The sequence below is a fragment of the Sceloporus occidentalis genome, unplaced genomic scaffold (assembly GCF_023333645.1).
Source record: "Sceloporus occidentalis isolate IW3139 unplaced genomic scaffold, rSceOcc1.0.p SCAF_131, whole genome shotgun sequence".
Lineage (NCBI taxonomy): Eukaryota > Metazoa > Chordata > Lepidosauria > Squamata > Phrynosomatidae > Sceloporus > Sceloporus occidentalis.
The window spans coordinates 2,226,328-2,250,732 of NW_028317111.1; the positions used below are offsets into that span (position 1 = coordinate 2,226,328).

The window sequence follows — 24,405 nt, forward strand, 5'->3', positions numbered from 1 at the left end:
TATGGATCCCTGGGGTGAAGCAATTGGAGAGCAGGGTGGGCCAATGCTCCGTTTCCCCATGCTGTGGAAATTCCATGCCGGGTTTTCCAGGAGGCAAGAAATCTGCAGGATCCGGTCCGGGATTCCTATGGGGCCGGCGTTAGGCACAGGTGCTGGACATTAAAAACCCCTGGAGACTGATACTCAGAGAGACTGTTGGGGGAAGAGGAAGTTCCCTGTGCTCCCAGGGCAAGGAGAGGCCCTGAACAAGAAGACCATCCCTGAGCCAAGGAGCCTGGCGTAGCTGGGTCTGGCTGGGAGGTTGAGGTAGTGGGTGATTAGGCTGGTCAGTCTGGATAGCACCTCTACCCAAATGCCACACTAAGCATCTCCCTGGGGTTTACACTGTCACAATATTCTTCTTTAAACTATTGTGACCTTCACTTTATTTTAGGGGGAACACAAAGAAAAATCTTAACACACCATACGAGGCGTCAGCTCCATGTGCCGGGTGCACCCATGCTTGTGTCAACGGGTTGTGCAGTAAGTTTCGGAAGATTTTATGTATATTTTTAAAGTTATATTTATGTTTCTTATGAGCAGCCATAGAGAGGTCGTGTCAGGTTTAGTTATTACTGCCTTGGAGGTATTTCAACAACGCAAATTCAACAACGAGTCACTGAGTGTCACATGCAAGTGCCACCCTTTTCATATTGCAAGACATGTACCTGTTTATCTGTAATAAGAACTGGTAAAGAAACGATCCAATTTTCACTGTGAAAAAAAAAAGTTTTATATAATATATATGATATTTTTATTTTTTTTTAGCAAATCCTTGCTTGCATAAAGACGAATATGATAATTGTAACGAATTTGGCGATTTATGCGAAGAGGAAGATGAAGACTTTGCTTTCATCAAAGAGGATTGCGCAGCTACATGCAATTGCGACGATGAGATTATGTAACCAAAATAATTTTTTCAAAATGCAATGAACGAATATAATGGCTGAGAACAAATATATCATTCAATTATAATTTGGTGTGCTTTCTTATTTTTTTTTTTAAAATACACAATTATTTGGTTTTTTTTACATTAAGTACAAATAATAAAAGGTTAATATAGCATTTTATTTTAAAAATGCCAAATACCTGCAAATTAATTATGAAAGAGAATTTGTTAAAAGTAACGGAGCTCTTCCACCTAGTCGAAGACATTAATTTCTCTCAATAGTGTGCTAAGGAAGTCAAACTTCTATTGTTTCAGGTTCCCAAAAACAGAAAATTCTAAATGCTTTTATGGCAACAACCTATCAGAGCCTGCTTTTGTGTCACATGCCAATTAAGTGTTCCTGGAAAAATTATAAACAAGGAAATGATATGAGGAGGAAATGATTTCTGGGAAGGGTTGAGTCTCTACAATTGGGACTCAGTTTCTGGCACTGTTAACAAAGGCATTTAACATAATTAACAAGAAGAATCTGGTTATACTGGACTTGCTGGCAGGGGCCAAATTATATATATATATATAACCCTTTTTTTACCTTGCTCCGCTGTCAGGCTGGTAGTTACATATTTCAGTGACCCTGGTGACAGGAAATCTGAGCCTCCGCAATTGCTGGGAGATCAGGACATCTTCTTTCTTTACACAGTGCCTCCACTCAGTGGTTTGTTGAATAGGGGAACCCACCCACTGAGAAATGGCCCCTTTCACACAAGAAAATAATACACAACTGAAATGCAAATTATATATATAAAATATATTGAAATAAACAGGTATTATAATATAAGGACTGAGCTGCCGTGCCTATGCAGTTCAGTTCTGGCAGTGGGTGCACAGTCCTGAGAATATATATAACAGATAACTGATTAACTTTCAACCCCAAATGTAGGTGTTCTTCCCACCCAGATGTCCCAGTGTTGGTGCACTGTTGGGGCCCTTGATGCAGGTAGCGCTACCCGGGGAGACAAGGATATATATGTTGATATATACCGTATTGGCTCGAATATAGGCCGCACTTTTTCCCCCCACTTTAAGTCTTTAAAGTGGGGGTGCGGCCTATATTCGGGGTCTACCGCCTGACGCCCGGGACATGCAGTTCCGGGCGCCGGGCAGGCAGCAGGGTTAGGATACAGATCCCCTGCAGTGGTGCAGGGGACCTGCATCCTACTCTCTGATAGGCTCAGACAGTGGGAGGGAGGACAGTGGCAGCATATCTCGGGGGGGGGCACAGAGTGGCAGCATGTCTATTAACCCCTTCATGACAAAGGCTGATTCTATTTTTTGTACCCTTCGTGACAATGGCTTTTTTATCGTTTCTGCTGTGTTTGTGTTTAGCTGTAGTTTTCTCTTAACCCATTTACTAAACCCACACAAGTTATATATTGTTTTTTTCAGGACAAGAAGGGCTTTCTTCAGACACCATATTTTTTTCATATGATGTAATTTCCTATAATAAAAATAATAAAATATGACGAAAAATTGAAAAAAATACACATTTTCTCACTTTTATTTGAAAAATCTTTTATTCATCATAAAAAACTACTGAAAAAACCTGCTAAATAGATTCTACTATTTGTCCCGAGTTTAGAAATACCCAATGTTTTTATGTTTTTTTGCTTTCTTCTACACGTTATGGGGCAATAAGTACAAGTAGAGTTTTGCTAATTCAAAACCATTTTTCTCTGAATCTGGTAATTCTGTCTCTATGTGGTATTTGGGGCATCTTTGAAGCCAGCAAATTAAATTTACCCCACCAAACCATATATTTTTGAAAACTAGACACCCCAGGGTATTTTAGATGCTGATAGTTTAACCCTTTCCATGCACCATATCTACCACCAACCCTTGTCAAAGTTTGTGATAGTAATTGTTTTTGGTGTTTTTTTCACATACTTTGTACTTCAGGTGTGAAATTACAGCTCCTGGTATATGTTGCTGTCACACAACACCCCGATATGTGTTCAGCAACATCTCCTGAGTACATTGATACCCCACATGCATGGGTTTGTCAGATTGTTTGGGGGCAAAAGGGCCACATTTGGAACATGAGCAATTCAAATTCAGTAGGAATTTTACATCTGGGTAAAGAAAAATGCTTGTACCCAACTATCAGTAGGGACAGGTTACAAGAAAGCCTGGCCTATCTCCAAGAATGGATTTGATCTAGCACCTTAAGTGGTCCCTCATGCCACGGAATGGACACAGGGTTCACTTGACAGTGCAAATAACATCAATGTTGATGCCAGGAATTCCAGAAAAAGGAGGGATAGCTGGCTTGTACCTATTAGGCGCTACCCATGCCTCTGGTGCACTGCCACGACTACGTGTGGCAGGCGTCCTAACAGCCACAGATACATCACTAGATGTATCTGTGAACTGACCAACGTCAAAATCTGACGCTGTATCAGTGGCCTCAGAATCTGTGGCCAAAAAGGCATACGCCTCCTCAGCCGTATACCGCTGCATGGTAACAATTGCAGCAAAAATAGTGGGGAAGGAAAGGGTTAATGGCTATAATAAAAACTAAAAAAAACAACTAAAAAAAGTAAAAAAAATATGTAAAAAAAAAACAAACCCCAAAAACAATTGCCACTATGCAAGATCACTGTTTATGCAGTGATCAATGGCAATGAAGGGGTTAATATTATATGGGTGGCTCTTATAAGAGCCTTTGGATCAATATATATATATTTTTTTATTAGAGAATACCTGAAATACCAGAAAACACACCGATCTGTCTCTCTCCCTCACTAGAAACAAGTGAAGGAGGGAGGCAGATCAAAGGCAATGTTTAGAAAACATTGCCTTTGATTTAGCAAATCATGATCACTCTTATGAGTGATCTGACCACTAGGGGTGTTATTCACTGGATGTCCATGACATCCAGCAACACCCCCCCCCGATGATGACAGCAGGCTCCGCCCCCCGGCTTGATGGGCGCCGCCATCTTGAAACACCGCGTGTGTTTCGAAGACACCGGCACCGGGAAGGTAAGTTGAGCATTTAGGAAGCGATCGCGAGTCGCTTCCTTTGCTAAACAGGTGTTGCAAAGATGCCTCGATACTGAGGCATCTTAGCAACACCAGCTAAGCAAAGGAAGCGACTCGCGATCGCTTCCTAAACCCGTTTTTCGGCGGCGGGAGCCGCCATGTTTGAAAGACGTGCAGTCTTTCAAACATGTTTTTTTATTTGCTCCTAGGAGCGATCGGGGAGGGCCGGGAATGTTTTTTTTGGTGTTGCTCAATGCCTCGATGTCGAGGCATTAGAGCAACACCGTTTGAGTGAAAAAATCGATCACGGATCGATTTTTTCACCCGTTTAAAGACGTGCCGGTCCTGGCACGTCAATTGTCATAATCGTCACGATTTTCGGTGACGTGCCCGGACCGGCAATTGTCATCAAGGGGTTAAAAAAACTTTTTCTTTAAAAAAGCACCAAACTTTTAGGGTGCGGCCTATATACGGGGGCGGCCTATATCCGAGCCAATACGGTATTAGTGAAGTACCTCTCCTTAGTGTCTTCAGGCAGCTCTGGAATGCTGCCCCTTTAACCTCCTGTCTTCCCACACAGATGTCTGTCTGCAGCTCTGCTTTCACCTCACTGGTACAGGATGCAGGACTTGGACGCTCTGGGTACTTGCAGTCTCTTACACGCACTCAGGAACATATAGCACCATGCTGTATTCTCTGCACACTTCAACTTCAGTGTACTGCCTGGATGTCAGCAGTACACACACTAAAGGCAGCAGGCTTACCTCAGGCCTACTTACAGCGAGGATAGTCTGTCTCTTCCTTCTTCACTCCCCTGCTTAGCTCTGCTCTTCCAGAAGCTTCTTCCTAGATCCTCTCCTCTGATAGGCTGAGAAACATTTCCCTAGCTCAGGAAGACTGACATATGTCCCAAAGAGATACTGATTGGCTCACAGGAGACAAGTGACCTGGTGCGGGAAGGAAAGGTCAGTATCCATGACAACCCAGCTGCAATGTTATTAGACAGAATGACTGCACTGGGTTACATATATATATATATATATATATATATATATATAATGCATTTTTTATGTGAGAACTGGTTAAGAAACCAAAAAACAAACATTTAGATTCTAGGTTGATCCATGTTGTGAGCTAAACAGTCAGGTTTGTCCATGGTTTGCATGTTGTATGTTATTAACGTTACCTAATTTCTAGTTAATTTTTTAATTTAAAAAAAAGACACAAGAGAACTTTTCCTCTATTTTTTTTTAGTATCCGTCCAAAGTAGTTTATCTGTTTGAGCCCATGCAGTTGCAAGAAGTTACCCCTAGGTGCCAGAATATACCAACCGAATTTGGCTTTCCTACAGAATAAAGGTTTGGAATGCATCCAAAAAATAATTATGTTCAAGCAAGAAACAAAATGAGGAGGAAGAATGAATAATACATAAACACAGGAATGAGAAAAATAACTTATAAGATCTTATTATAGTTATCCATTAGTTATCACTTTAATAGCCCGAGGTCAAGAACACGTGTATGAAAAAAAGAGATCTTAATTTGCCATACAAAAAAAGTTATTTACTTTTAAATTAACACAAAAATATACTGGGCTCACTTTACCAAATGTTTTGGTTCGTCTGTCACTTTTAGATGTGTAAAGAAAAGATAATAAACATGGCAATTTTATAAAATTACAGTTCTGTACACTACATAAGCCTATGTATTGAATAGGCAATATTATATTTAGAATCCCATATTACATGTATACTTCAGATGGCAGCAGGCATCTTAATGTCCTTATCCCAGGATCCACGTGATTATTTCTGCCCATAAAAAGTTATGGACCTTTTAGATTAGTATGAAGTCACATGGAGGCTCAAAACAAAAACAAAAAAACAAAAACTAAAGTGGAAAACTGGGCCTTGGGGTCAGTGTCCCACTTCAAAACTAATGAACAAAATACAAAAGAGGAATCAAAATAAAAACTAATGAATTTAAAAAAAATACATCATTAGATAGTGCCCTAGTTACATCCTGGTCTATAAAGACCGGGAAGGTATCTTATCAGTTTATGAAACATGATAATACAGAGAACAATAAGAAACTTGAAAAAAAGGTAAAGGGTATAAAAATTACATTATACATGGGCATGCAGTTTTAAATGAAAGGCTTATTTGCCCTTAAAATAAACAGTGCTGCCTGTCTGGAACAATCGATTAGCTTTTTTCTTAAAGTAAACCATGCATAACTTGTGGAAGTATGCTAAACACAAAAAAAAAACCAAAACCAAACACATATAGTTAACCCATTAAGGATCAGGCGATGTTTTATTTTTTGCACCCTTTGTGACCAAGGCTTGCAGTGCTTGTGATTAGCAGTCATTTTCCCCTCTCCTTTTTAGTGTACCCACATATTGGGTTTTTTTCAGGGCAAGAAGGGCTTTCTACAGATTTAATCAAATCTGATTTCGTATAAAAATAAATATGATGAAAAATTTAAAGAAAGAAAAAACACCTTTTCTCCCTTTAATTTGAAAAATCTTTTAATCATCTACAAAAGCTAATGAAAAAAACATGCTAAATAGATTTTACTCTTTTTTACTCTTTGTCCTGACTTACTGTACCTGTATTCAACCTGCAAGAGTTCTCAGGGGGGTCTGGAGAGACCCTCTTGGAAACTTTTTTTTTTTTTTTTTTTTAAGGGGAGCCGCCATCTTGCAAGAGGCAAAATCTCTCGCAGTGGCTCTTGTGACAGCTCTCCAGAGTTTATGGCGGATGTTGATGAATTTATTATTATTATTTATTGTTTTATATAGCGCAATCAAAGTTATAGATCTGCTAAGGTTTACCGTATTTGCTCGATTATAAGACGACCCTGATTATAAGACGACCCCCCAAAATCTGAATATTAACTTAGGAAAAAAAGAAAAAGCCTGAATATAAGACGACCCTAAAGGAAAAAAGTTTTACCAGTAAATGTTAATTCATGTAAACTATTTTTTTTAATAAAAGCTATGATTGAGAAAAATATTTTTTTTGTTTTTATTTCTTGTATTTTCCAACCTGTCCCCCAGTTACGCACATCTGCCCCCAGGCTTGCCACTCCAATATGGCACTGTGGCCCATGATATGCCTTTTAACCCTCTATATGCCACTGTGCCCCATGGTATGCCTTTTGACCCCCTATGTGCCACTCTGCCTCCAGAAATGCCTTATACCCCTATATGCCACTCTGCCTCCAGAAATGCCTTATACCCCTATATCCCATTCTGGCATTTAGGGGGTTAAAATGCATATTATGGGGCAGAGTGGCATATAGGGAGGTATAAGGCATTTCAGGAGGCAGAGTGGCATTAAGGGAGTTAAAAGGCATTGTATAGAGCACTCTGCCTCCAGAAATGCCTTATACCCCTATATGCCACTCTGGCATTTAGGGGGTTAAAATGCATATTATGGGGCAGAGTGGCATATAGGTGTATAAGGCATTTCAGGAGGCAGAGTGCTCTATTAAATGCCCCCTTAACGCCACTCCAGAAATGCCCTATGCCCCCATTTAACACACACACACACACACACACACACACACACACACCCTATACCCCCATTTAACTAACACACACACACACACACACTCTCCCCTCCCCTCCCCTCTCAGCCCTCTCTTACCGGTGCTTCCAGCCGGGGCAGCGGGTTGACGTCGCCTTCTGCTGCAGCCGGAAGGAGGTGGAGTTGGCAGCGGGGGTTTGTATCCGTCCGTCGCGTATACTTTCCCCGGCTGTCAGAGATCAGAGTTCCCCGCACCGGTGCGGGGAACGCTGATCTCTGACAGTCGGGGAAGGTTTGCGCGACGGACGCAGACAACCCCCGCTGCTAGCCACACCTCCTTCCGGCTGCAGCGGACGTTGTCTACGCGGATCGCGTAGACGTCAACCCGCTGCCCCGGCAATACAGCAGGAAGCACCGGTAAGTGTGTGTATGATGGGGGGGGGGGGGTGAGACAGGAGGATCCAGGTCCCCTGCAGCGGTGCGGGGGATCTGGATCTTAGTCTCCTAATCAGACTCTATTTGAGGTCTGATTAGAAGACGACCCCGATTAGAAGACGAGGGGTATTTTTCAGAGCATTTGCTCTGAAAAAAACCTCGTCTTATAATCGAGCAAATACGGTACTTCATGTTTTGTCCAAACGGGACAAGCCTTTTAACACCACAGGGTGCATTTAGTTCATTCAATTTGAAAAGGGGGCCCTCTGGAACAATAGGGATGGGGGATCATGACTCCTGGCCCATGCATGTGGCTGCAGTAAGTTCCCCTACCAGGCTTCTGGTATGTTGGGCTATTTTGTTGAATTTTGTGTGTCTTCAGCTTTTCTGTTTACCTCTCTGATAAGTTCAATATCATTTGGGTTGTCATAGCTGCGATCTGGGTCCCCCGACCAGCGTGGTTTGCAGAAAACATTGTTTCGCCGAAAAACGGGATTGGCAAAGCATGTCCTACTGGTGGCACCCGCACGGCTAGGACTCTTGGTTAATCAATTGCCTGTTGGGCTTAGCGCTCATCAGCTGGCAGGTTGTTTATGGAATGTGGAGAATGTTGGTTACACCGCTGGGCCGGGGAATGGTTATGTGAATGTTTAATAAAAGCCCTATCCCACAACAATGGTGTCCAGTGTCTTCCTTGGGGGGGGGGGTTGGTTTTGTGGGGCCCGTGCTGTGGGTCTAAGCAGTCATGTTCAATCGCAACAACATTTTGACAATGGTTCACAATACAGGGCATTGCAAATGTATAATACCTACTGAACTGTATTTCCCTCTTGCATGAAGAGGTTATCCCGTGTCATATTTGCAGAATGCCATCGTTTTGGCATTTCCATTTGCAAACCGCTCCAAAGGGAAGGTTTTTTTGGAATAGAACCTAGTCTAACCTGCCTCCGGTGATCATAAATACAGCAGAACCCAGGCAGGAGTCAAATAATTCACATTAAAGTACTTTTCAATCACTATTATATAAAGCTAAAAAGAAAATTTATATGGTTTACCTTCAAGAGAAGCTGCAGCTCCAGCAAAGCGCCTTCTTCATGGTCTCACAATTCTACCCACCCTGATTAGCCGGGGATAAAGGTTGGGAGGTATGCATGTGAAGACTACTAATTTTTCAGGATATAGTTAATTAGTAAGCAGTTACAGGTTTTTAAAAACTAGGTTGTAATATTTGTCTTAACAATAATTAGCATTCAATAAACTACATGTCATTAGGAAGATTGATAGGGCAATCATAACTTTCGTGTAAGAACATTTTGTGCGCATCAACATGGCAACGATTATTCAATATCCTGTACCTAATTTACTTAATTTACCCTGGCACTTAATGATATGGCATTATTTACATCTCGTTTTTACAAGACAAACAAAGTTCTCATAATGAGTGCAATGTCAATATGGACGTTAAATTATATAAAAAAAGAGATAATGGCCACTGAGTGAGGACAATTTATTTCAAGGCAAACTGTAATAAACATGAATCAACTGATAAAACATGTCCACTTAATTTGCTAATTAATGAGATCTTGACGACTGGCTGGGGTCCCGGGGTCCCTGAGACTACTGACAAAGGCATAGTCAGCGGCGTAGCTTCCTCTGCATGGAGGACACACTGTCGGACACTCACCAGGGATCCAGCCCATGGTGAGTCCGGCACTTAGCTGATCGCGGCCCTCGGAGACCCCATTGCCAGCGCTGATCTTGACCTGCAACAAAGAAAAATCAGGGAAGGAAGCAAATCCTTGTAGCAGATTCATCCGCAGAGCTCTGAAGTGCTTACAAGCAGAATTTATTTTGCCCAATCCACACTGACTTGAACCCCGTGCACTGTGTATGTGAATGATATCCCATGCCCAATAAAGCCGCCACTTATCAATTCTGACTCATGGGCTGTGATCTAAACTTTAGAACCCAAACACCCCTATCCTAGACGTATGACTGTATCTTAATGGATTCCCGTGTACTCAAGTACCCCTGTTAATGCTAAACTCCTGGGATGCTAACACAGTACCCACAATACCCAGCCAGCTCTACGTACCCTGACACATTACATTTACCTGGAAATGATTAAGATACACCGGGACAGCTTTTTCTTAATGCTGCTTACTGGCCCGTTCTAAGCTCCCAAGCCCAGCCTAAGTAACCTTCCCCCTACACTGTCCTACTGGGCACACTTCAAATAAAAATGTGAGCAAATAATGTGTTCTGCAAGATGAAAAAGTATATAAATTAAAGTTTCTCCCTGCCTGATAATATACATATGGGTCAAACCTGGAGATTTCCCAGGTATGGCCATTACTATTCTGGCCCTAACCTCACCTGTATTATGGATGAGACCCCTTTAGTTGGGGACAGGGCTGAAACCCATTCTCAGGGTCAAATAAATGTTTTGGTAGTTTAGGCTCTTGGCACTTGTTCTGTGGAAAAAGACGTTCATGATATAAACATTCTGTAGGCTTAGCAATGCTTCTTCACTAGAGTCCAATTCTTTTTAGAAGGAGCTACCAACTTGGCCTACCAAATCTTGGGCTATTGTATTCAAGGGGCATGAACTGACATCACAAAAACCTCCAGAGGGGTTCAAGTAAGCAACTGTGAAAACCCGGCATAATATAAATAATTGCACACGATAATGTGAATCATTTCCTAAAACACTTTATCACCATAGTCCTATTGTGTGAAGGCTCATTAGTCAACCTATTTATTGTCTATTCAGCGAACATTTGCTTCTGTCATGATGCTGCTTACCAGATAAACTCCCTACCCTTCCTGATACAAATAGCTAATGTACTGTACAAACAGCTTTAGAAGAAACAACCAGGAAGCAATCTCAAGAATGCTTTCACAAACAGCATGACCTGCAATGCTCTGGAGACAATGAAGAACCCATATGTTCTTCTAATGCTCCATGATGCTAGTGCTGGAACTCTGCAAACTACACTGCAGGTAGTCCCAATAAAAGAAACTACTGGCAAGACAGAAACCAGCAAATTCAGGCTTGTCTGCATCACAACACCAGCCACCAGTATGACGGAGGTGATATGACTTACTAGAAGGTCACCTAGTCCCTCTCCCCAGGCTCGCTGCCTACAGTCTTGTCCTGTGGTTGACCTGTCCTCTACCCTTTGGGTAGATAACCCCTTCAGTCCCTTATGGACGTACCGGTACGTCCAAAAAACGCATCCCAAGAATCCCCTATGGACATACCGGTACGTCCTGCCCTTCTTGCAGTGGCAGGAACACATCCCTGCCTCTGCGCGGGAGATCAGGCTGACATTTGACAGCCTGGACTCCCCCCTGACAGCAGAAGCCAGCATCGCCGGCTTTCTGCTGCCCGATAGGATGTAACAGCTTCTGGCACGAAAGCCAAATGCTGATCGCATTTAAAAAATACCATATTTGCTCGATTATAAGACGACCCCCCAGAATCTGAATATTAATTTAGTAAAAAAAGAAAAAGCCTGAATATAATATGGCCCTATAGGAAAAAAGTTTTACCAGTAAATGTTAATTCATGTAAACTATGTAAACTATTTTTTTAAATAAAAGCTATGATTGAGAAAAATATTGTTTTTAATTCCTTTTATTTTCCAACCTGCCCCCCAGTTATGCACATCTGCCCCCAGGCTTGTCACTCTGCCCCATAAATGCCTTAAACCCCCTATATGCCACTGTGCCCCATGATATGCCTTTTAACCCTCTATATGCCACTGTGCCCCATGATATGCCTTTTGACCCCCTATGTGCAACTCTGCCTCCAGTAATGCCTTATACCCCTATACGCCACTCTGGCATTTAGGAGGTTAAAAGGCATATTATGGGGCAGAGTTGCATATAGGGAGTTATAAGGCATTTCAGGAGGCAGAGTGGCGTATAGAGGGTTAAAAGGCATTTCTGGAGGCAGAGTGGCATTAAGGGGATTAAAAGGCATATCATAGAGCACTTTGCCTACAGAAATGCCTTATGCCCCCCATTTAACCCCCCCCCAAAAAAAAACTTACCGGTGCTTCTGACTCCCGGTGTGTTGTCCGGGCAGCGGGTAGACGTCTACGCGATTCGCGCAGGCAGCTTCTGCTGCAGCCGGAAGAGGAGCGGTTGATATTGGGGGTTGTCTGCATCCATCGCGCAGACCTTCCCCGGCTGTCAGAGAGAACTCCCCGGTGAGGGGAACTCTGATCTCTGACAGCCAGGAAAGGTCTGCGTGATGGACGCAGACAACCCCCGCTGCTAACCGCACCTCCTCCCGGCTGCAGCGGAAGTTGTCTACGCAAATCGCATAGAGCTCTACACGCTGCCCAGGCTACACACCGGGGAGTCAGAAGCACAGGTAAATTGGGGGGGGAGATAGGAGGATCCACGTCCCCTGCATCGCTGCGGGAGATCTGGATCTTAGTCTCGTAGTCAGACATATTTGAGGTCTGATTATAAGACGACCCCGATTATAAGACAAGGGTCTTATAAAAAATAGAAAAAAAAAAAAATTAAAAAATTCTCCCACCATTTAAAAAAAAATGTAAACCCCTTTTCTTCCCGTCAAGTATATGATCTCTTTTTATTCCATCTTTTTTTTTTGCCTTTATTTGTTCCAAACATAAATGCACATTGATTTTACACATATTATTTATAAACTATAACATTGTTTGCTTTTCCAAGAATATTTTGTGTTACATTGTTCCAGAAAAAAAGAACACTTATTGAATCCCTCATTTAATCTCAGAGATAATTTATCCATTAGTATTTAATAATAACTGTAACGAGCAGGGCACATTGCTCTGCATGTTCAAATTACTATACACACCCAGTCATATTAGTCATAATTAGAAATGGGCAGTTACGATTGTGTACAGTAAAATAACACATACTTACTCAACTTAAAATGCAATTTCATAACCCGTGTTGTTTTGCCCTCACTTACATCGTTCCACCAATACAATATGATGTAACATAAAAGAATCAGGTTGAACATCCTGTTCTGAAAGAGGACTCACCTCTTCTTCCACGGCTGCCAAGAGAGGTGATATAGCATGATTGTTGTATGAATGTCATAAACAATATAACGAAGAAAAAAAAAAACAGGAAGTGTTCTGTAAATCTTGACTATATATACAGCTTGTGGATCCAACTTGTTTATATTACCTTAGCTTCTCTCCAGAGACTTTAAGGAAATTACCCTCCCATCTACAAGGTAAGAAGGTATATCTCTTGCATATACCTCTTCAAATGGCAACATATTTATTATAATATATGCTTTTTATTCTGCATAGTTAGTTGTTTTTTTATGTTCAGTAGAATTATGATTTGTTCATTGACACATTTTTATGGGAAATCACGGGTTTTAGATGAAAAATATTAATTCGTTTTACGGCTTTTAAGGGGGAAATTAAAGCATGGTTTCAGTCTCATTCTGGTTAGTTAGTTTGTTCTTTCTTTTTGGTCCAATTAAGTAAAGTTTTTTTATTCTTTATATAATTCTAAAATTTTGTACGTCAAAAAAAACTTCAGATCTTTGTTATGTCCAAAAATGATATCAATGGTTATGGGTGAATAGGTTGATGTTAGATTAAAAATTTCCTTTGCCAGTGTGATATTACCGATTCGGATTATGTAAAATCCCAGAGATAGGGAAGGCTCTTGGGAGACAGAATTGTCCATTACTGATCGGTAATGTCCCATCACACAAGGAACTTTCAGTTTGAATGAAACAGGACAGCCACTGATCTCTTTTGTGCTTAGTAGATAATGTCCTCCTGATATAAGATGCCATGACCGTGGTTTATGATGTCTTGAAATGAGGACTTTGAGGTCTACTAATGACCCCATGGATGCAAGACCTCCAGTAGAAGGCCACCATCTGGCCGTGACATTTCTACACGTGTCAAAACACCCGATGATGAATTAAGAATTGTTTCTGAGGTTACCTTTGATAAAATCTGAAACATTTTGTGGTTTCTCATGAGATGTTATATCAGTTTAATGTTATAGATATATCTTTGTGTGTCAGATTAGAACCAACAATATAAAGGGATGTGATGTTAAATCTTCAATATAACTTCAGAAATATGGTGCATAGTAGATAGACCTTACGGTACCCTTGACCAAAAAACAGCAATTATTAAATAATCTGAATTATTCATTTCAGGAAAAATGCTGTTGCTTGCTTTCCTGTGTCTTTCACCGTTCCTGCCGTCCTGTTTTGCAGAGGTAGGTATTAATTAACTATTGTTTGGTCCCTCCCTGGTTATTTGGAAAGTCTAGCTATAGACGTCTCAGTGCCTTAAAGACCAACAAACGTTTACACATGGACATTCCATTTGGAATCTTAGAAACAGAATGTTTCCAACAAGGCTTTAGACGATGTAATTACAAGTTGATTGCCTCCAGGACCAGTATGATAATCCTTTAATTTGTGTTAACTTCATTCTTAATTAACTTGACAAAAAAAGATATAATGCTCTCAAGCGCCACCACAAAACCTCTACCATTATATAACAAAATATGTAAATAAAAAACACATAAGGTAATAGCTCAGTAAAATAATTAATTAAAAAGATGTTAAAAAATACATTGCTCTTAAACTTTATGATATTTGGAGGACGTTGAAACCAACAGATAAAGATTATACATTTTTTTCGGGTCGACATAAGATTTTTTCACGTATAGACTTAATATTAACTACTGCGAACTTGATCTCAGACTGTAAATGTATAAGAATAGGTAACGTAGCCTGGTCAGATCACGACCCAGTTTGCCTTGAAATAGAAAATAAATACCATTTAAGTCCACGTCCTTGGAGGATAAATGAATCATTATTAAGCTGTAAGGATTCCCTTGACTATATTTCCCAGGCGACTCTCCAATTCTTTTTGGAGAATCTGACTCATAATGTGAGTTTAGGTAATATATGGTGCGCTTACAAATGTGTCCTGAGGACACCTAATTAAAAAAGAAGAACACAATAGAAACCAGGGGGGAAAAAAATTGTCTGATTTATATATATCTCTGAGTAACTTAAAAAGAAAGTGCGGCCAATCTCAAGAAGAACAAGATATCTTGAATATGATTAAAATTAAAAAAGAAACTGAGGATTGTTTAATAAGTAAAGCAAATTATAATTTGATTAAGTTAAAGCAAAAGTTCTACTATGTTGGGAATCGTGCCGAGAAACAACTTACCAATCAAATAAAAAATAGAAATTTTAAAAATAGAATCCTTAAACACATAGACGGGAACAAACATATTTTTAACCCAGTTGACATTGGGAGTGCTTTTGGCAAGTATTACACAACTCTGTATAATATCAATGGTCAAGCTCAAGATGATGCACAGATGAGACAATATCTGGAAGATTCCAGATTGCCGAAATTATCTGATACACTGGCGAAACGATTGGACGCTCCTTTCTCGGAGAGCGAAGTAAGAGATGCGATAAAAAAAATTAAAAATACACAGCATTGTTTTATAAAAAACTGTCTAAACTGGTAGTTCCGCATTTAACTAATACGTTCAATGAAATTAGTGTAAATAAGTCCTTTCCTAATGGCATGTTGGAGGCTAACATTCTTCCTATACCCAAGGCTGGGTATTAATTTGGATACAAAAATCTACTCTTCAATACTGGCAGCTCGTTTAAAACCTTTATGTTCACAACTAATTTATAGAGATCAGACCGGTTTTATAAAAGTTGAAGTTGAATATGTAACAACTCATGAAATTCCTTAGATCTTCCTGGCCTTGGATGCAGAAAAGGCCTTTGACTGGGTTAACTGGACTTTTTTAGATCAGACATTGAGGTTCTATGGCTTTGGTGAAGGATTTATTCGAGCCGTTATGGCCCTATACACGACACCCACTGCGATGGTAGTCGGTCAAGGCTTTAGACTAAATAATGGGACCCGACAGGGTTGCCCGTTGGCACCTTTACTTTATATACTCACACTAGAACCATTAGCGTCTAGAATCAGGTCCAATAATAGAATTAAAGGAATAAGAATTGGTGATCTTGAAAATAAACTTTGTTTATACGCGGATGACATATTATTATCTTTGTATGATCCATTAAATTCAGTTGATTGTTTGATGGTCGAAATTAATTTATTTAGCTGTTTTTCAAACTACAAATTGAACATCAAAAAAACCCAAGCCGTAATGATGAACCTTTTCGGCCTCAGCAAAAGCTAGGTTAGAGGAATCCTTTGAATTTTCTTGGGCGGCTGATAAGATAGACTACTTGGGGGTTGTAATCCCAACTAAGATTTCTGATATTATAGAAGCTAATTTCAGCAAACTACGAGATGAACTGATTAAACAACTTAAAGAGTGGAAAGGCCTTTTTATTTCCTGGCTCGGGAGGATGAATGTTATACCTCCTTCAAATGATCCCGGTTAGGCTCCCGCTGTTTTGGACTACAGTCTTTCAAAAAAATATTGATAATTTTATTTGGGCAGGTAAGAGATCCAGAATAGCACGAAAAACATTAGCAGCTAGTCGGAGTAAGGGAGGACTTAATGTTCCATCGCTAAGTAGATATGCCCAAGCAAGTATGCTCTCGCATATCTTGAAATTACAATATAAGAGCAACAACAACGTAGACTGGTTTGTGATAGAGCAAGAGCTGACAGGACTCTCAAACTTAGAATGTATACTTTGGCTACAATATTCTAAATTAAAATCAATTAGAAATAATCTACCGATTACTCTCCATAGTTCTATGGAGTTTTGGGAGTATATTAAACCCCGATTAGGCCTTTATAATAAAATAGTCTCGACAGCTCCGCTTGAAACCCTTCAGTATAACATCTCTCAATTAAAAATGAGAAATTGGACTAACTTTAGGAGCAATAGGATTGCAGATATCCTGGTCCAGGATAAAATAAAATCATTTTCACAGTTTTCAGAGGAATTTGAATTCTGCAATCTGGAATCTTTCAATGTTTTCAGGATAACCTTATATATTAGATCTCATTTGTTTGTTGAGACTTCATCCACCCTGAGTCAAAAGATCGGTGCCATGTTTTCTACAGAGAATATCTTAAAAAGTCTAAAAAAATGGTATATATTGCTTGAAGAATTAGAAACTCCCCTTGTTTACACTGCACTAAAAACCTGGCAATCAGATCTAAAAAGTCCGATCGATTTAAATATATGGATTGGTAGTCTACTAGAAATTAATAAAATCTCGCACTGTTTTTTTTTTTTTTATAACTTCTTTATTACAAGGAGAAGACAAAGCATACAATATAACAAAACAATGGTACACAGAGACATGGTGACAGATGAGATGCATACAGGTACAAGTAATGCACAATTCCAAAAACACATACAGTGCAGGTTAGAAAAACCCTTCCTCAAGCACAGAACACCTAGCCACAACACAAAAATTTCGAGATCCGTAACTAGATCAAAACCCCGGTATGGGGCGAACACCTTTGAGGACCTGAAGACAATACCACTCCGTGGTATTGAACGTTTGAAACAGGGACAACCTGGTGGCGTTGTCTAAAGTTGCGATATACGGGGACCAGCGACCGAAAAGATATTTAACTTTGCTTTCCTTATGAAGGACAGCCTCAAGCCAGTCCATATGGAACAAAAATTGCAGTCGCGACAGAACCAGAGGAAGCAACGGAGGTTGAGGAGCAATCCATTGGGACAGTATCGCCCGTTTTGCCACCGCGGAAAGTATAAGCAAGAGAAATTTAGCCCTCGCTACAGGTGGGGGAGTGTGGTCAGGGAATATACCAAAAATAGCCCATTCAGCAGAGATGGTAAAGCGAATGCCCAGAGTGTCGTTGATATATGTTTGTAGGGCATCCCAAAATAGGGCAAGAGAACTGCAAGACCACAAGCCATGCGTAAGATCGGCCTCAGGCAATTGACATTTTAGACAGCGGGAGTGATCCGCTAAGCCCGTTAAAAACCGAAGTTTAGGGGTGACATACGCTCTATGCACAATCTTGAGGAACATTTCACTATAATCCCTAGAAACCAGGATCCTCGCACTGTTTTAACATGATTGAACTGCACTACAAGATAATGTGGAGATGGTATATAAAACATATGAAACAGATTAAGTTTAATTATAATGCGTCTCCCCTATGTTGGAGATGTGGCTTGACATTAGGATCATATACCCACATTTGGTGGGAATGTCCAAAGATTCAACATGTCTGGCAAGATCTATTTAAGATCATCTCTGAAATGTTGAATTCTGATATAGTACCTACTATGCAAAGAGCTCTTTTACATTTTGATTTAAATGGTTTTCAATTTAATCGAAGGGCTTTGATTGTACAATGCTTACTAGCTATGAAGATAATTATAGCCAGACAATGGTTGCAATCATCACCTATTTCTCTTGATCACGTAGTGAATCAAATTAGTAATCAGTGTTTAATGGAACGCGTTTTTTTTTTAATCTCATCAGCGATTTCATAAATTTCATAATATCTGGAGACCTTGGCTGACTCAATATCCTAATACCTTATCTTGATAGTAAAAGTTTTACAATATATAATTATTTAAGATTTGCTTGACTGTATGAAAGGCCCCCTGGGAGCTAGCGTAGCTGAGTGGACAGGGCCCATGTATGAGTGGGGGTGAGTGCGGTGTGATTGGTTGTGTTTAAATGTGGGGGGTGTGGTTTGTGTGGGGTGTCTGTTAGTAGCTCAGGATTTAGTCATTCCCACCCTTGGTGTTACAGGTAGCATCAGCTTATCTGGTGTTGAGCATTTTTTCTTTTGAATTTGTGACGGTCTGAGGGATGGAGCTTGAGTTGGAGCGTATCTTTGATGCCCTCAGGGCTGATGCAGCCCGTGATGGTGGTAGGTCTATCTGGGAGCATTATGCTCGTCTGCATCCATCCCCAGCACCGGCACCAGCCATTTCCACGCGTGGCGGCAGTGAGTCGGCCCGCCGACGCTCTCGTCCCCCTGCTCGGCTGAGTCCTGGAGCGGTTCCAGGTACTCGTTACCGGAGCAGGAGTCCCGATATTAGGCCGCCTGTTCCCGTGCCTGCTAACCCATCCCCGGTTGCGGTTCCTCGGCGCACGGCCGCCGGGACCGCGTCTGAGCGGGTATTGCGACCGCCCCGGTCCGCAGTTTTGGCGGCGGACATCCGGGCTGCTGCAGGGGACTCACCGGCTAGGAGGCGCACCCGCGGTGAAGCGCACGAAGATGGGGGCACCGGAGCCCCCCGAACTGCTGTTCCTCTTCATCAGGCTGCTGCAAGGACTCCACGTGGTGCTGCTCCGGTCAGGAGGAGGGTGAGTAGGCCTGCAAGGGCTTCACGGAGGGTGCATCAAGATGGCCAGCGAGCACATGCTCCGGCCCAAAATGGCTGTCGAGCAGAGGCTTCTGGGAACTGTAGTTCTCGGACGGAAGCCTTAGATCCCTCTGTCACTGATGCTCTATCACCTCCTGTGCAGGGGGGGAGTCCCAATTTTAATCAGTCTGGCTCATCTGATGAGGAGGCTGTTAACCCCTTCCCTGCCATGTCAGTTACGGCCCCTGATGGTGGCTTTCCTTCTCCACTCCAACTGCCCGCTATGGTTCCTGGGTCCCATGATCGGAGGGAGGGGTTGGATGTCTCATCCCTCTTCTTGTCCCAGGTTGCACCACCAACTCTTCATGCTAAGGCGTTTCCGGTGGCTGCCCGTTCGGATCTTCTCCACACACCGGGCGATGCTCCTGCTTCCACAGCGCCACGTCTTGCCAGACGGTCTCTAGACGGTGAGTATTCCTCTGTTCCTATGGGTCCCGTAAGGGAGGATGGCGGTCGTGGGCATTCTCTGGGTCCAGCCGTGGGGGATGTCTTGTCAAGTTTAAAGGCTTTACTAGACAGGTGGGAGCGCGGGGTTCAACAAAGCCAGAATGATCCTCCTCCCGGGGATATGGACGCTCACTTGCGTTCACTTTGGGCGTCAGCAAGCCAGGCTTCCAGGTCGCCCGTGGCCGGTGTGACGGCTATGACGGTTGCCAACCCGGTTCCGGTAGCGGCTCCCTCAGTTCCTCGTGGGTTGACCTCTGTGGAGGCTGTACCATCTGCCAGCGCTCCCGTAGTGGCTCCAACAACGCCGGAGGCGTCTTCTGGGACGCCGGCTATAGTTGATCCCTTATCCGGGGTGGCTGACGTTGCCAGAGGTGCCGCTTACATGTGTTGGGCAGGGCCCCTGGGCCTACACCTCAAGCCAGAGGTTAGGGAAAAAATAGGGAAGGCGGAGTTTGTGGAAATCTTCTCCCTCCTGCTCCTGGAGGAGGCCCCTCCTCCCGAGAAGGAAGGAGCGAATAAGGAAAAGGAAAGGGAAAAAGAGAAATACCGGTATAGGAGGATTCCCAAGACTTTTGGGAACTGGATTAGGGCTTTCTCCATCCTCGCCAGTGTAATTGGGGAGAAGAGTCCGGAAAAATGCTCCGCTCTCTTCACTTACCAGGATCTGATTTGGACGGTTTCGTCAGCGCCTGGCAGTACGCCCATCCATTGGATGGGATAACATGGATATCGCTCTCTGGCTGTCTATCATGACCCGCCCTGCCACGCATCAAGGGGGATTTGCGTCCTTTCTTGGGGGGGGCGGTGGGGTTGGCTTCACGACCCCCCCGGCCACTCAACGTAGACCGGGCTGCTGCTATCAGTTTAATGACAGCCAGTGTCGGTGGGGTTCAAACTGCCGTTTCAAGCACGAGTGTTCGGGATGCGGGGGTTCACACCCTGTTTCCCGTTGTTTCAAGCGGGGTAAGGCTGCCGATAAAAGCGACTTGGGAGGTAAGGGGGAGGACGCCGGTGGACGTTGGCGCGATGCTCCCTTGGCTAAACCGTTATAGAAACCGCAGGGCTGCGGGGATCCTTTTTAATGGTTTTACACACGGTTTCTGGATCCCCTTCTCGGACCGTCCTACATCGCTTACCGTGCGGAATTTACGTTCTGTTCGTGATTATCCTCAGGTGGTTCGTGAGAAGCTGGTCAAGGAAGTTTCACTTGGTCGTATGGCGGGCCCCTTTTCTGACCCTCCGCTGGCTAATTTGAGGGTTTCTCCTTTGGGTGTGGTCCCCAAGAAGGAGCCCGATAAATTCCGGTTAATACATCATTTATCGTACCCCAAAGGGGGTTCGGTCAACGATGACATCTCTGCGGAAATGTGTAGGGTATCCTATGCATCTTTTGATGCAGCAGTTAGTTTGCTCCGGGTATCTGGTTCCGGTGCACTCATGGCAAAACTAGATGTGGAATCGGCTTTGCGCCTCCTGCCAGTGCACCCGGACTGCCATCACCTCCTCGGGTGTCAGTTTGACGGGCAATTTTTCGTGGATTTGAGCCTCCCTATGGGATGCTCGATCTCATGTTTCTATTTTGAATGTTTCAGTACATTCTTGGAGTGGGTGGTACGGACGGAGTCTGGGATTTCCTCCATCTTGCACTACCTCGACGACTTTCTATGCATTGGGCCACGTGATTCGCCGGCATGTGCCCGGTTGTTGGGTTCAGTGCAGGACGTTATGCAGCGTTTTGGTGTTCCCTTGGCTCAAGAAAAAACGGTGGGCCCAACCACATGTCTGAGTTTCTTGGGAATCGAGATTGATTCCCAGGCCATGGAGTGTCGCCTTCCGTTGGAAAAATTGAGGGATCTGAAGGCTGAGGTAGCGAAAGTTCGGACTCTTAGGAAGATTCGCCTGGTTCATTTGCAGTCACTGTTGGGCAAATTGAACTTTGCCTGTCGTATCATGCCGATGGGCAGGGTTTTTAGCAGACGCCTAGCAGCAGCCACGGCTGGGACAACTCGGCCTGGGCATTTCATACGGCTGTCTCGCCCTTTAAGGGCTGACTTAGCGGTTTGGGGTACCTTTTTGGACTCCTATAATGGGAGGTCTTATTGGCAGGCCCTAGAAGTGTCCAATGCTCAACTGCATCTCTATACCGATGCTGCAGGGTCGGCTGGCTTCGGTGCCATACTGGGTTCGCGTTGGTGCGCGGAGAGCTGGCCAGAGTCTTGGCGTGAGTCTGGTCTCACCAAAAACCTTGCGTTCTTGGACCTATTCCCTATTGTGGTGGCTGTGGTTCTTTGGGGTGAGTTTCTCTGTGATGGTAGGGTTGTTTTCCATTGTGACAATTTGGGGGTGGTGCAGGCCATTAACAACCTGACGGCCTCATCCCCCCCCGTTGTTCAGTTGCTGCGTCATCTTGTGCTTCATTGTCTTTGTCTGAACGTGTCGTGTAGGGCTTTGCATATCCCGGGTGTATGTAACATCATGGCTGATACTCTCTCTCGCTTTCAGCGGGAAGAGTTTCGCGCCGCCGCACCACATGCGGATCAGATCGGTTCACCATGTCCAATGGAGCTCTGGGCTCTTGGGTTGGAAGACTGAAGGGGTGGATTTGCGACTCTGTTTCCAAGGCGACCTGGGGTCGTTATGGTAAAGTATGGGATGAGTGGGTATTATTTGAAGAGTCCTGCGGTCCTTTTCGTGATCACTGTCTCCGAACTCACGGTGTATTGTCGTTGCTTTGCCACTGGGAGGCCGCCGGCTTATCTCACTCAGCAGTCTTCTCGACTATCGGCCCTTAGTTTTTTGTTCAAGCTTTCCGGTTTTCCTGACTGTACCAAGGAGTTCGTAGTCAGGCAAGCGCTGAAGGGGTGGCAACGAGGTTCCAGCTCTCGTGACTGGCGGAGGCCGGTGTCAGCCTCTCTGTTGGTAAGTTTATTTTCCGCTCTGTCTTCAGTTTGTCTGTCTGGATTCGAGGTTTGTCTTTTTCGCTTGTCTTTTTCTCTGGCCTTTTTTGGGGCAATGCGTATCGGGGAACTGGTGAGCCCCAGCAGGTCGGTTCCTGGTGGGATATTCTGGGAGGATGTCCTGTGTGATGATCGGTCTTTGCGCTTTCGGATTCGGCGATCCAAGACTGATGTCCTAGGGAAGGGCTCATGGGTTCGCCTTCGGGCTATCCCTGGTTCGGTGATCTGCCCCTGTTTGGCTTTTCGGAATTATAGCTTAATTCGTCCGGGCGTTCTGGGTCCTCTTCTCCTCCATCAGGATTGCTCTTTTCTGTCTCATTTCCAGTTTATCCAGGTATTTCGTAAAGCGTTGGTATTTTTGGGATTACCAAGTTTCTGCTATGGTGGCCATTCTTTCCGTATCGGGGCGGCTACTGAGGCCACTAGGGTGGGTTTGTCGGATTCGGCGGTTCGTTGCATTGGTAGATGGCGCTCTCATCGTTTTCGGTCTTATGTCCGACTGGAGTCCTTAGTTTAAATGTTCTGGTTTTTTCCTTAGGTATGCTTCCCCCTCAGGTATGGCTCATTGGCCACTCCTACATATTTTGGGCCAGAAGGCGTGCAGCGGTTCGTCCAGGAGGGGAGAGTCTGGGTTTGGCATCTCATGAAGCGGAGGTGAGGTGGTTCGGCTTGCGGGGCATGCGCTGGGCTCGGCTTCTACCGGAGTTGGTGAAGTTATCCAGGCTGCTGGGCTCTCCGTCGGTGCTCGTGATCCATCTGGGCGGAAACGATCTGGGTCTGGTTCCGGTTTTTCAGTTGGGGGAACTCGTTATGCGTGATTTAGCTCAAGCTCAGCTTTTATTTCCTGACGTTCGGATTATATGGTCGGAGGTTGTTTCGCGGAATGTTTGGCACAGGGCTCACGATCAGCAGGCCCTTGAGCGCTCGCGAGTTAAGCTAAATAAGCGAGTGTCTCGTTTTGTTACTAGTGTAAAGGGTATCCCGGTTCGTCATAGGGTTTTTGAACGTGAGGCTTCAAACTTGTTTCGTAGTGATGGCGTTCATTTGAACGAGATCGGATTGGACATATTCAATTTGGCAATTCAGGAGGCAGTGGAGCAGGCCATGGCCTTGGTGGGGGGTCCGCACCGCTGAGTTAAGGGGTTAATCAGCGTGGCTAGTGGCGGTTGTCATGTCCTTGCCGGTCGGAAATTATAAGTGGAGAAAAAGGAAGCGATTGGTACGGAAGTCGAGTTGGGTCTCAATCCCTCCCCTAACCTATCATGTGTTAAGGTTGGTTATTAAGTGGACGTGCCCACCGAGCTTTATGGACGGCTGGTGGTTAGCACTTGATTTGTTGGAGTTATGTTAATTCTGTTGGACGAGGGGGGAGGTGAGAACCCGGGGAAGTTTTTCTGGTGTATGGCTGGCAAGGACGGTTTTTTGGATGCATTGTTAAAATGTGCAATAAATTGCTGTGGCCTGTTTACATCCAATCTGGTGTCCGTGTGTTATTTATATTGGTGTTTTAGGTTATGTATCTCCTAGCACTGTCCCCTCCTACTTCATACATGAACTGTACGGATGGTATGGATTGAATGAGTGAGTCTTTTCTTTCTTTCTTTTTTCTTGGTATGTCAGTATATTAAGGTTTTGTGGGGTTTAGGCTGGGAAGTTTGTTGTAATCCTAGTCTAATTGTGTTTTATACTAT

At 43.5% G+C, this 24,405-nt stretch overlaps 1 non-coding gene across 1 annotated transcript; it reads right to left on the bottom strand.

Annotated features, from left to right (window-relative positions):
• Positions 1-3,073: 3,073 nt before the first annotated feature.
• On the bottom strand, positions 3,074-3,203 carry LOC149281504 (small nucleolar RNA SNORA35). Its single transcript, XR_016278045.1, has one exon. It is a non-coding gene; the product is annotated as a small nucleolar RNA SNORA35 (small nucleolar RNA).
• Between the last annotated feature and the right edge of the window lie 21,202 nt (positions 3,204-24,405).